Genomic DNA, 13,533 nt, shown 5'->3' with positions numbered 1-13,533 from the left:
ATGTACCACAGACTAGCTCGTTTTCTTTATGTCACGAGAGCTATTTAACAGGGGGTTCCATTGATTTAGTTTATTGCTTTATGTCAACATGAGTTTTGAACAACTATTAATGCAAATTATGTTCAATTAAATGACCCCATTAATATCTGTAACTCAAATCTGGTCCTACGATTTTATTTTACAGGCAGCAGAGCCAAAGACACAAACCTGCTAACTTGTAACAGGTCTACTCATGCTTCTCTTTCAAATGAATATGTCAGTTGAGGCCAATAACTCCTTGCTTTCCATATGGAAATCAATCAACAAGTAGCATTGTTATCTTCTTTCTTTTTTTTTTTCTTTTTTCTTTTTTTTTTAATTGTTATCTTCTTTCTAAGCTGGTGTTCTGTCTTTGAATTTTTCTTTTTCCTAGTTAGCAATGAAGGTAAAAGTTTTTACATAAGTATAATTATTCATATGACTCCCCCTGCAGTAACAGAATTGAACAAAGACTGGTTCATCAAACCCAAAAGTCAGACAAATGTAGACTGAAATGAAACATTTAGGCCTGGACTAGTGTGTAAGAGATTAAAAAAACAAGAAAACAGTTTTTCCTAGTCTTACATTCAATACAACACAGAACACTTCACATCTAGTTACCAAAATGTATGTAGATTTCTTTCAGCCAACAATCAATTCTCTAGGAGATCCCAAGTAGGTATCATCTAATTTAATTCAATTCTGTCACTATCTATCTACAGATTGCATAAAATCCCACAAGTTAAGAGCTCAGTCCCACAAGACTGCCCCCAACTTCAGAAGCCAATCACCTATTGGCTTTGCCAGAAATAGGTTGTCACTTATACTTCTGACTCCTGCTATAAATGGGAGTTCCCATGACCCTCTCTTTGCGTTCCATTAATTTGCTATAATGGCTCACCAAACTCAGGGTGAGCTTACATTTACCAGTGATATGGTTTGGCTCTGTGTTCTCACCCAAATCTCATCTTGTAGCTCCCATAATTCCCATGTGTTGTGGGAGGGACCTAGTGGGAGATGATTGAATCATGGGGACAGGTCTTTCCCTTGCTGTTCTTGTGATACTGAATGGGTCTTACAAGATCTGATGGTTTTAAAAATGGGAGTTTCTCTGCACAAACTTTCTCTCTTTGCCTGCTGCCATCCATGTAAGATGTGACTTGCTTTCCCAGCCATGTGGAACTGTAAGTCCAATAAACCTCTTTCTTTTGTAAATTCCCCAGTCTCGGGTATGTCTTTATCAGTGGCATGAAAATGGACTAATACAGTAAATTGGTATCAGTAGAGTGAGGTACTGCTGAAAAGATACCCAAAAATATGGAAGCAACTTTGGAACTGGGTAACAGGTAGAGATTGCAACAGTGTGGAGTGCTCAGAAGAAGACAGGAAAATGTTAGAAAGTGGAACCTCCTAGAGACTTGTTGAATGGCTTTGACAAAAATGGTGATAGTGATATAAACAATAAGGTCTAGGCTGAGGTGGTCTCAGATGGAGATGAGGAACTTGTTGGGAACTGGAGCAAAGGTGACTCTTGTTATGTGTTAGCAAAGAGACTGGTGGCATTCTGCCCCTGCCCTAGAGATCTGTGGAACTTTGAATTCAAGAGAGATGATTTAGGGTATCTGGCAGAAGAAATTTCTAAACAGTAAAACATTCAAATGTGACTTGGATGCTGTTAAAAGCATTTCATTTTAAAAGGGAAACAGCATAAAAGTTCAGAAAATTTGCAGCCTGATGAGCAGTAGAAAAGAAAAACCCATTTTTTTTGATGAGAAATTCAAGCTGGATGCAGAAATTTGTGCATGTAGCAAGGAGCCTATTGTTAATTCCCAAGACCATGGGGTAGATGTCTCCAGACCATGTCAGAGACCTTCTTGGCAGTCCCTCCCATCACAGGCCCAGAGGCCCAGGAGGAAAAAGTGGTTTCATGGGCCAGGCCCAGAGTACCTGTGCTGTGTGCAGCCTAGGGACTTGGTGCCCTGTGACCCAGCCACTCAAGCCATGGCTGAAAGGGGCCAGGCTGTGGCTTCAGAGGGTGGGAGCCCCAAACCTTGGCAGCTTCCATGTGGTGTTGATCCTGTGGGTGCACAGAAGTCAAGAATTAAGGTTTGGGAACCTCTACCTAGATTTCAGAAGATATATGGAAACACCTGATTGCTCAGCCAAAAGTTTGCTGTAGTGGTGGGGCCCTCATGGAGTACGTCTGCTAGGGTAGTGCAGAAGGGAAATGTGGGGTTGGAATCCCCACAGAGTTCCTACTGGGGCACTGCCTTGTGGAGCTGTAAGAAGAGGGCCCCTGTCATCTAGACCACAGAATGGGAGATTCACTGAGAACTTGCACCATGTGCCTGGAAAAGCCACAGACACTCAAGGCTAGCCCATGAAAGCAGCAGCTGGGAGGGAGGTTGTATCCTGCAAAACCACAGGGGCGGAGCTGCCCAAGACCATGGGAACCCACCTCTTGCATCAGCGTGACCAGATATGCGACCTGGAGTCAAAGGAGATCATCCTGGAGCTTTAAAATTTGACTACCCCATTGGATTTCAGACTTGCATGGGCCCTGTAACCCCTTTGTTTTGGCCAATTTCTCCCATTTGGAACAGCTGTATTTATCCAATGCCTGTAACCCCATTGTATCTAGGAAGTAACTAACTTACTTTTGATTTCACAGGCTCATAGGTGGAAGGGACTTGCCTTGTCTCAGATGAAACATTGGACTGTGTACTTTTGTGTTAATGCTGAAATGAGTTGAAACTTTGGGGGACTGTTGGGAAGTCATGATTGGTTTTGAAATGTGAAGCTATGAGATTTGGGATGGGCCAGGGGCAGAATGATATGGTTTGGCTCTGTGTCCCTAACCAAATCTCATCTTGTAGCTCCCATGATTCCCACATGTTGTGAGAGGCACCTGGTGGAAGATGATTGAATCACGGGGACAGGTCTTTCCCATGCTGTCCTTGTGATAGTGAATGGGTCTCACAAGATTCGATGGTTTAAAAATGGTGACTTTTTTAAAGAGATGCACAAAGCTCTCTCTTTGCTTGCTGCCATCCATGTAAGATGTGACTTGCTTCTCCTTGCCTTTCACCATGACTATGAGGCCTCCCCAGCCATGTGGAACTATAAGTCCATTAAACCTCTTTCTTTTGTAAATTCCCCAGTCTCGGGTATGTCTTTATCAGCAGCATGAAAATGGACTAATACAACCGGTTTATTATATTAATAAAGGAAATGAAGAAGGATTCAGATGAATAGCTAGATGGAAGAGATGCATAGGGCAAGGTATGGAGGAAGAGGTGTGGAGCTTCCATGCTCTCTTTGGTCAAGTTGAGCTACTCTCCAGGAACATTCAACTGCTCATAACCCAGAATCTCTCCAAACATTGTCCTTTTGGGTTTTTATGGAGGCCTCATTAGGTAGGCATTATCGATTACATCATTGGCTGTTGGAGATCAATTCAACCTTCAGCCCCTCCCCTGTATCCAGAGGTTGGTGGGTGGGTCTGAAAGTTCCAACCCTCTAATCACTCTTTTGGTTTCCCTGACAACAAGCCTCCATATTGAAGCTATCCAAGAACCCACTAGGAGTCATCTCATTGGAACAAAAATGCTCCTATCACCCAGGAAATTCCAAGGGATTTAGGAAGTCTGTGCCAGACATTCCTAGCACTCAGGAAATTACAAAGGTCTAGGAGCTCTGTGTCAGGAATCAGGGTCCCAGAGGAAATATTGGAACAGAATATTTGTCCCTGGTTCCTCAGATAGAGCTCCTAAAATCCTTGAGATTGGTGTGCTAGAAGAATCATCTGATATTTTGTCTTTGACCTCAGTTTTTGACACAGTTCCTGAATCCCTTGGAATTTCTTGAATTACAGAAACATCTTTTATTTTAGTGAAATGACTCTTGGTGAGCTTCTCAGGATGAGAGCAGATCATCAGGGAATCAACCATATGATTAGGGAGTTGGAACTTCCTTTTTTTATTGTTTTTTGTTTGTTTGTTTGTCTGTTTGTTTTGAGATGGAGTCTCACTCTGTAGCCCAGGCTGGAGTGCAGTGGCACCATCTCTGCTCACTGCAAGCTCCACCTCCTGGGTTCACACCATTCTCCTGCCTCAGCCTCCCGAGTAGCTGGAACTACAGGCGCCCGCCACCATGCCCGGCTAATTTTTTTGTATTTTTAGTAGAGACAGGGTTTCACCATATTAGCCAGGATGGTCTTGATCTCCTGACCTCGTTATCTGCCCACCTCGGCCTCCCAAAGTGCTGGGATTACAGGTGTGAGCCACCGTGCCTGACAAGAGTTGGAAATTTCAACATCCCCTCCCCACCTCTGAAAAAGGGAGACATGCTGAAAGTTGGTTTGGTCACCAATGGCCTACAATGTAATCAATCATGCTTATGTAACAAAGGCTCCAAACAAATCCCAAAGGGTGAGTATTGAAGAGTTTCTAGGATGATGAACACATCGTGGTTCCTGGAGGGTGGTACTACTGGAGAGGGCGTGGGAGGTCTGCACCTCTTCCTCCATATATTGCCTTATGCATCTCTCCCATCTGGCTATTCGTCTGCATCCTTTATCATATCCTTTATTAATATAATAAGCCAGTAAATGTGTTTCCCTGAGTTTTTTGAGCCAACATAGCTAGTTAATCGAACCTAAGGAGGTAGACATGAGGACTTCCAGTTTATAGACAGTTGGTCAGCAGTGCAGATCACAATCTGCAACTTGCAACTGGCATATGAAGTAGGGAGATGTCTTGTGAGACCAAGACATTAACCTATGGGATCTGCTCTTATCTCCAGGTTAGAATGTAATTGAATTTTAGAGCACCTAGATGGTTTCTGTTGGAGAATTATTTAGTGTATGTGAAGGAAAATCCCACACATCTGGTGTCAAAAATGAAGTATTGTAGATTGTGTGAAAGTAGCAAAAACATTGTTTGTTTTTACTATTAGATAAATATCTAATACAAGCTAAAGACCCAAGGAAGTTTAGAGGATTTTATCATTAAGGTAAATCTTATTAGGTAAGTAGGAGTAAACAAAGCACCCCTGTCTCCTGACCAAGAAAAAAAGAAAAAGCCAAAAGAGGGAAAGAGGATATTCTATGCATAGAGAGGATATTGGTAGAATGACAGGTATAAAAATGAGTCATCTTAAGGGATCTGAGAATTCTCTATAAGGTAGGTGTTTCTCTTAGATTACTCTGGCAGCTGTGGGGAAAATACACTGGAATTGGACGAACAATTGAGTAAGAGGAAAAGCACATGACATAGTTTGGTGGCTTCCATAGTAATGCAGGCGAGAGATGATAATACTGAACAATGGCTGTCAGAATTAGAAAGCAAGCAAACTTCAGGTTAAAAACATTTAGAAGAAATGAGGTAGCCTTTTACCTGTCCATTATGTTGATTTTTTTAAATGAATAAACACATTTCTTGAATGTTATATTTAAAGGCAGACTTAGCGTTCTTTTCATCACATCTTAATTTATTTCATTGAGGTTAACATAAGGGAGACATGCTGATCATAAATGAATAGTTAATAATAAGTGACATAACTTAAGATTTACCAGTGTCAGACACTGTGCTAAGGGTTCTAAATAGATTACAACACTTAGTCCTCATTACAGCCCTTTGGGGCAGGGGTTACTATTATTTTCATTTTATAGAGGAGGCAGTAGAAGTAAAAATTCAGACTCGGGTTTTTTTTTATGATTCAAAAACCGTCTACCTTTAAATGCTTCAATGCCTCTTCTAACTTTGCTGGATTTGGTGCCTAGCTATCCAATGGCACTACAGCTATCACATCACTGGAAGTCATTGGTTTTGTATCACCATTAATTTTACTTTCCAAAGAAAAAATTTTAAAAACTACATTAAACAGAGGACCTTTCTTTTCCTAGATAAGATCATGACTTGATGCACACATATATAGACAGAAAGTTTCATATATTAAAAAGAAAAAAAATCAAAATGCTGCTATTCAGATATTTTGCAAAGGATTTAAGTTTTGGAGATTTGCATATACAGTGACTAAATGAGACACATTCCTAGGTTGGCACATCTGAAAGACTATCACATGTGATCCCTGCCTCCTTTTATAATCATATAGTCTTCCTCTATTTCAATTTTGCTAAATGAGTAATGGAAGTATATTAATGGTATATAAGATAATTCCATAGATTCACCAGATTTCAGGTTAAACTAATCTTGTATATTTATGGATGGTTTATTTGGGGCTCTTGAACATGCTAGGACAAATTAAGATAAAGAATTCAAAAGACCAACAAAATATATAGGAAAATCCCTTTAGAGGAGCAACATGTATCTGCTGAGTTTCACATTGCCAGGAGTTCCCCTTTCAGCATAGCACAGTTCTTAGATTACTGCATGCTTTACATTTTCAATATAATTTCAAAACTATTTTCTTATCTTCATCTACTTTAAAGTATAAAACAAGTAGAGCCTTTGGTATGAAATGCAAGTTAAAGCCAGAGTTTTTCACTAATTTTCTGGAAGCAATCCAAAATATTAACAAGAAAAAATGAGATACTGAAACATAAGCTATATTTGGCAAATATGGGGAGTAGTAAAATCCAATAACCCAGAGAAAAACGTCTGCAATAGCAGAGTTAATGATCTCCAAAAATCCATTCCTCCATAAGATAAATGAAAACACTGCCCTAACTGTCCTAATCAAGTTTTCAATAACTCTAGAAACTAATCAAAGGCTTACAACAATCTGAGAGGCACTTATACAAAAATATAATTGAATCTCAGTAAGGCCAGTGAGTTTTCTGGAATTTTAACTTGACTTATTTCCACCTATTTCTCCCTAGTTCCACAGAAACCTTGAAAATTAGCAGCCTTGGAACCATAGAAGTTACAAAAACCAAGAGACTGGCTGCCATTGGAGGGGGACAGAACAATTCTGGAGCTCCCCAAAAAGCTCCATCCTCAGAGAATTGTCACTATTTGACCCATCCAGAAACTTCCTAAAGCCCCATTCACAGAGATTGTCTTTATTTGACTTTTATTTAAAGTTCACTCAATGAGGAAAGTTCTATCCCCAGGAAAGTTTGTCAGAAACAATCAGTGGTAATTGTTTAACATCTCAGCTATTTGAGGCAGTGATACTCCTAGAGAAAACAAGAATCTGGACAAAACTTTAAAAGAAAACCTGAAGAATTTGATTTCTATAGGGGGCTTTGAAAAGCTCCAACATATTCTTGGAGATCTACAAGGCATTGCACCCATGTTGGACTGTAGGAATATCCAGGAATTACCTGAGAATGTCCTAACATCTAATCTTTGGTTGATCTCAAGACTCTGTACAACTAGATAATAAAGGCTAAGGTATAGCTGCCAGAGAATTGAAGGATTCTCTTTGCTCCAATAAAGGATGAGCAACTTATTGGTTCAAGGAATTTAAGGAAATATTTGTACAATCATTAGTTGACCACTAAGCTAATGAAGCAGAGACTTTGGTGGCTGCACAGGGAAAATAATACAGGTCATGCAGAACTAGCCCAAGAAAGTCAATAACATATAAACAGCAGTGAGAGCAGCAGCAGCAACAACAACAATTTTGGAGGAGGAAATTAAATTTCTGGAGTTGCCACGTTCTGTATTTAAAATATCTACTTTTTAACAAAAAAGTCATCAGTCACACAAATAAACAGGGACATATGGCTACTATACAGGAAACAAAAAAGCAGTCAATAGAAACTGTCTTTGAGGAAGTCCAGATGTTGGATTTACTAGACAAAGACTTTAAATTGAATATCATAAATATGTTCAAGAAACTAAAAGAAATAGATCTAAATAATTATATAGCCATTCCCAAGATATCACTTATAAACCTTTCACGACTATAGGTTGGTTTGCAAGTTCTAGAATTTTATAACTGGAATTATGCAGTATGCTTTCTTTTTTTAATCTGGCTTTTTAAATTCAACATAACTATGTGAAGATTCATCCATATTATTACATATATCAAGCTTATTTCTTTTTATTGTTGAGTAGTAATAGTTCACTGTATCTAGATTAGAGTTTAGCAAATTCAGCAGGCCAAATTCAACTGACAGAATGCATCCTGTTGTTAGCCACATATGACCATCCCCTCTGCTTATATATTGTATATAGTTGTTTCATAGAACGGCAGAGCTTAGTGGAAACTATTTGACCAAGAAAGTTGAAAATATGTATTGTTTGGCCCTTTACAAAAATAGTTTGCCTATGCCTAGTGTGTGTGTGTGTGTGTGTGTGTGTGTGTGTGTGTGTGAATATATGTATAATTTATATATTATGTACAATTATGCATATTATATATTATATTTAAAATAATTATGTATAATATATATAAAATAAAGCTATGAACATTCATGTACAACTCTTCATACGGACATACACTTTTATTTCTTTTGGGAGAATACCTTGAAGTGGAAGGGCTGAGTAAAATACTAAGTGTATGTTTAATATTTTAAGACATTGCCAAACTATTTAACAAGGTAGTTGTATTATTTTACAATTCAAACCAGCAATATATGAGAGCTCCATTTGCTCCACATTTTTGCCAACTCTTGATATGGTAGTCTTTTTAATTTTAGCTATCCCTTGGGTGTATAGTAAAATATTATTGTGTTACAAATTGAGTTTCCATAATGATCAAGGAGGTCTAGCATTTTTTCACGTCTCTGACATCTGTATATGGTAAACTGTTTGTTCAAATCTTTTGCCTAGTTTTTATTGGAATGTTTGTATTATGAATGGGATGTAAGCATTCATTACATATACCACATTTAAGTCACTTGTGAGATAAATATTTTGCAAATACTTCCTCCAGGTCTGTGTTTGGCTTTTTGCTTTTGTAAGTACCTTTTAAAAAAATAAAAGGAATTCACTTTTGATAAAGTTAAGTTTGTTAATTTTTTTTTTTTCTTTTGTAGTTGGTGTTTTGTGTTCTATGAAAGAAATCTGGGCCAAACTCAAGGAAACTAAGATTTTCTCCTAGGGAGTTTTTACTATTAACTTTTTTTTTTTTTTTTTTTTTTTTAGACGGAGTCTTGCTCTGTCACCCAGGCTGCAGTGCAGTGGCCCAATCTCAGCTCACTGCAAGCTCCACCTCCTGGGTTCATGCCCTTCTCCTACCTCAGCCTCCCAAGTAGCTGGGACTACAGGTGCTTGCCACCATGCCCGACTAATTTTTTTGTATTTTTTAGTAGAGACGGGGTTTCACTGTGGTAGCCAGGATGGTCTTGATCTCCTGACCTCGTGATCCACCCACCTCGGCCTCCCAAAGGGCTGGGATTACAGGCGTAAGCCACTGCGCCCGGCCAACTTTTCTTTTTTTGAGGCAGAGTTTCGCTTTTGTTGCCCAGGCTGGAGTGCAATGGCGTGATCTCGGCTCACTGTGCACTGTGACGTCTGCCTCCCGGGTTCAAGCGATTCTCCTGCCTTAGCCTCCAAAGTAGCTGGGATTATAGGCACCCACCACCACTCCCATCTAATTTTTGTATTGTTAGTAGAGACGGGGTTTCACTATGTTGACCAGGCTGGTCTCAAACTCCTGACCTCAGGTGATCCACCCACCTTGGTCTCCCAAAGTGCTGGGATTACAGGTGTGAGCCACCGTACCCCATCAGTATTAACTCTTACATTTAGATTTCTAATCCACTTTGAGTTAATCTTTGTAAACGGAATGTGGTTATTGGTGTCACGTACTACACTGTTTTTACTGCTGTAGCTTTATAAATCTTCATTTCAGTTAGTATAAATTCAACTTTTCCTTTTTAAAGTTATTTTAGCTTTCAAGGTCCTCTGCATTTCTATATAAATTTTAAAATTAAATTGTCATTTTTTATAAACAAGCTTGCTTAGCCTTTGATTAGGATTTCACTGAAGCACAATATAGGAAGAATTGACATGTTGACAATATCTGCATTTCTATATAACTTTTAAAATTAAATTGTCATTTTTTACAAACAAGCTTGCTTAGCTTTTGATTAGGATATGACTGAAGCACAATTTAGGATGAATTAACATGTTGATAATATTGAGTCTTCAAATAAAAACGGTATATTATTTTCACTTGAGTCTTTTTAAATTTCTCTCAGAAATATTTTGTGCTTTGTAGTGTACAGTTTTTGCACATCTTTCGCCAAATTTATGTCTAAATAGTTTATATTTTTATGTTATTTTAATGATGTTTTTTAAAAATTCAGTTTGATTCGTTATTGCTCATATATACACTCAGCTGAATTTTTTATAGTGACTTTATATCTTACAACCTTGCTAAACTCATTTATTAGTTCCAAAGACTTTCTTCTTCATAGACTATTTAGACTTTTATACATTAGACTACCTTTATTATTCTAGCTTGCTGAGAGTTTTAATCATGAATGGATGTTGGCTACTATAAAATATTTTTTCTGCATGTATTAAGAATGATTATATGGCTTTTCATTTTTTAGTCTTTTAATACTGTAAATTCTATTGATTGACTTTTGAAAATACTAATATAAACATTTTAATGTACTAATATCAACATACTTTGAATCATGGGATAAACCTCACTTGGTCATGATATGTTACTCTTCCATATATTGTTGGATTTAAATATCAGAAATCCTGTTAAGGAGTTTTGTGTCTATATTTATGAGCAATATTGGTCTGTAGATTTTCTTGTTGTTCTAGTATCTTTTTCTCATTTTGGTATCAGGGTAATGTTGGCTTTTGCTCTATTGTTGTCATACATTTTACTTCTCTCTGTAGATAATAAATCACAAAATTTATTGTAATATTTTTGCTTTAAACAGTCAAGAATCTTTTAATAAAATTTGAAAGACAATTATTTTTATTATTATTATTTCTGGTGACTTTAATTGCTTTGTAAAGATCCAGACTTTGACCTGATATCATTTTCTTTCATCATAAATCGCTTCAAATTAACCTTTTTTTGTATTAAATGTCTGCTGGTAATGAGTCCCTTCAGCTTTAGAATATCTGGAAAATATTTTTCTACTTTTTTTTCTTTGAGATGGAGTTTCACTCTTGTTGCCCAGGCTGGATTACAATGGTGTGATCTTGACTCACTGCAACCTCTGCCTCCTGGGATCGAGCAATTCTCCTGCCTCAGCTTCTCAAGAAGCTGGGATTACAGGCACCCGCTACCATGCCTGGCTATTTTTTCTACATTCTTAAAAGAGATATTTGACTGGTGATAAAATTTTAGGTTAGCAATATTTTTATTTTCTGTAGAGATGTTGTCCCACTGTCCTTGGGCTTATACTATATCTGAAGAGATGTCTCTTGTTTTTCTTATCTTTGCTCTTCTGTTTGAAATGTGTTATTTTACTCTGGAGGCTTTTAAGAAGATATTCTCTTTATCACTAGTTATAATGTTACCTTTTTCTGTGTTTTAATTTGGTTAATTTTTAATACCGTGTCTTCAATTAACCTGTTATTATATATTGTATATTAAATCTCAAACATTGTATTCTCTAGCTCTAAAATTTCATTTTGGATCTTTCTTATATCTACTGTGTACTTAAAATAATCATATTTTGTTCTATCTTCTGAAACATGAGGAAAATAGTTATAAAACTGCATTGATATCTTTGTATACTAATCATCTGCCAGTTCTACGTTGGTCTTGATTGATTACATTTTTTCCCTCTTCATGAATTTTAGATTTTGCCTCCCTGTGTGCCTGATAATTACCTATTAGAGGCCAGGTATTGTAAATTTTATTTTGCTGATTGCTCACATTCTTTAATGTGTTACTGAACTTTGTTCATGAATGTAGGTAAATTGGAAATGTTTGACTTTTTTAAATCCTGCTTTCAAGCTTTATTTTACAGCAGTAGAACAACTAGTTCAGAGCTAATTTTCCATGCCACTGAGATGATAACCTTCATAGTACTCTGCCTGATATCCCATGTGCTGCAAGATTTTTCTACTTTAGCTAGTGGGGACATTAACTATTCCCATCCTTCTTTGAGGTCCAGGGATTATTCTGCCTCCTCCATTTGATACTTTCCCTTCCCTCATGGTCTCTGACAGTTTTCTCCAAGTAAATACTTATCTGTGCTCAGCAGAATATTCAGAGTACCCAGAGCTTTCTTTCTTTCTTTTTTTTTTTTTTCTGCTTCCTGTTCCTTCTTCTCTATAAGGTATTCTGCTCTACAAACTATAGCTGTAGGTCAACCTTGGATGCCCACCTTCATCTCCTCAGCTCAGGTAGACTTTGGACTCTTCTTGAGTTTCTTCTTTCTGATCAAAAACCTGGAAACCTTCTTCAGGAATTAATTTGGCACAACTGTAGGGCTCACACTTCTATTTCTTCTCTTTCATACATCAGCATCAGAAAACTTATTTGATATATTTTGTCTAGATTTTGAGTGATTTCAGATGTAGGGTAAATACAGTCCATATTGCTCCATTAGCGCCCCCCAAATATAGATTTTTAAGGTGAGAATATAATCTACGAAGATGAGATAAATAACCTGAAATATATAACCTTTAAACATATACCCTATAACATCCTACTTTATTACTGTGAGAAAACATAAACAAGATGTATGAGCTGGAGTGTATGGAGTTTCCTGGACCTAGCTTCATTGTGACAAACATAGGAGACATATCTAAGAGCTGATCTAACTCATATCCAAAAGCTTGGATTACAAAAAAAAATCAGATGTTTAAGAACATGGCTTGCACTCTACATAAATTTTTTCTTTAAATAATTGGCCTCAGGAATTGAAACTCATCTCCTTCAAAAGTGGATGAGAAAAACGAATAGCCTGGAAATTTATAACAATTTGCTAAAACAGAGGGAAAAAAAGCAACAGGAATGTCTGTGTACAAGAGATCTCAAAGACATAACACTATCAGACTTAATTTTTGTGAATAGAGCGAATATAAAACAATGTTATTAAGTCTTGACTTTTATTTTTCTGACCAATAATAAATCTGAAAATCTCTTCCTATGTCATATGCTTAATGGGCTTTTATAAGGTTGAAAACAAGTAAAGCCAAACAACATAAAATTTAGAAATAGATGTGTGTATGAATATGTTTATAATTACAAAACATATATATATATATATATAACTCTATTTATGAAAGCACTAGCATAAAAATGTCAAATTTCAAAATTGTAATTAGTTTGGATGAAGAAGGTAGGCAGAATGAGGAAGATGTTACAGTTGATATATTCAATATTCTAGTCCTCACATTGACTGGTGGTTTTGTGAGTGGTTATTCTGTTATGAATATGAAAAACAACAGCAACAAAAAAGAGGTCCACTTATGGGTTAATGAATAGACTGTGTTAACATAATTTTGTTACCCTTACCAAAAAATCAGAAGCAAAATTTTAAAAGATTATAAAGGAGCTACAAAGAGGGAAGAGAAGGGGGAGAGAGAGAGGAGAAAAGAAAGAAGAAGGATGAATACAACAAATAGCAGATTGAAATCTCTCACCAGAAGCACACAGGTGGAAAAGCATGCT

This window comes from Trachypithecus francoisi, unplaced genomic scaffold (genome assembly GCF_009764315.1).
Source record: "Trachypithecus francoisi isolate TF-2019V2 unplaced genomic scaffold, Tfra_2.0 Lachesis_group7, whole genome shotgun sequence".
In the NCBI taxonomy this organism is placed as follows: Eukaryota; Metazoa; Chordata; class Mammalia; order Primates; family Cercopithecidae; genus Trachypithecus; species Trachypithecus francoisi.
This window is presented reverse-complemented; position numbering follows the sequence as displayed.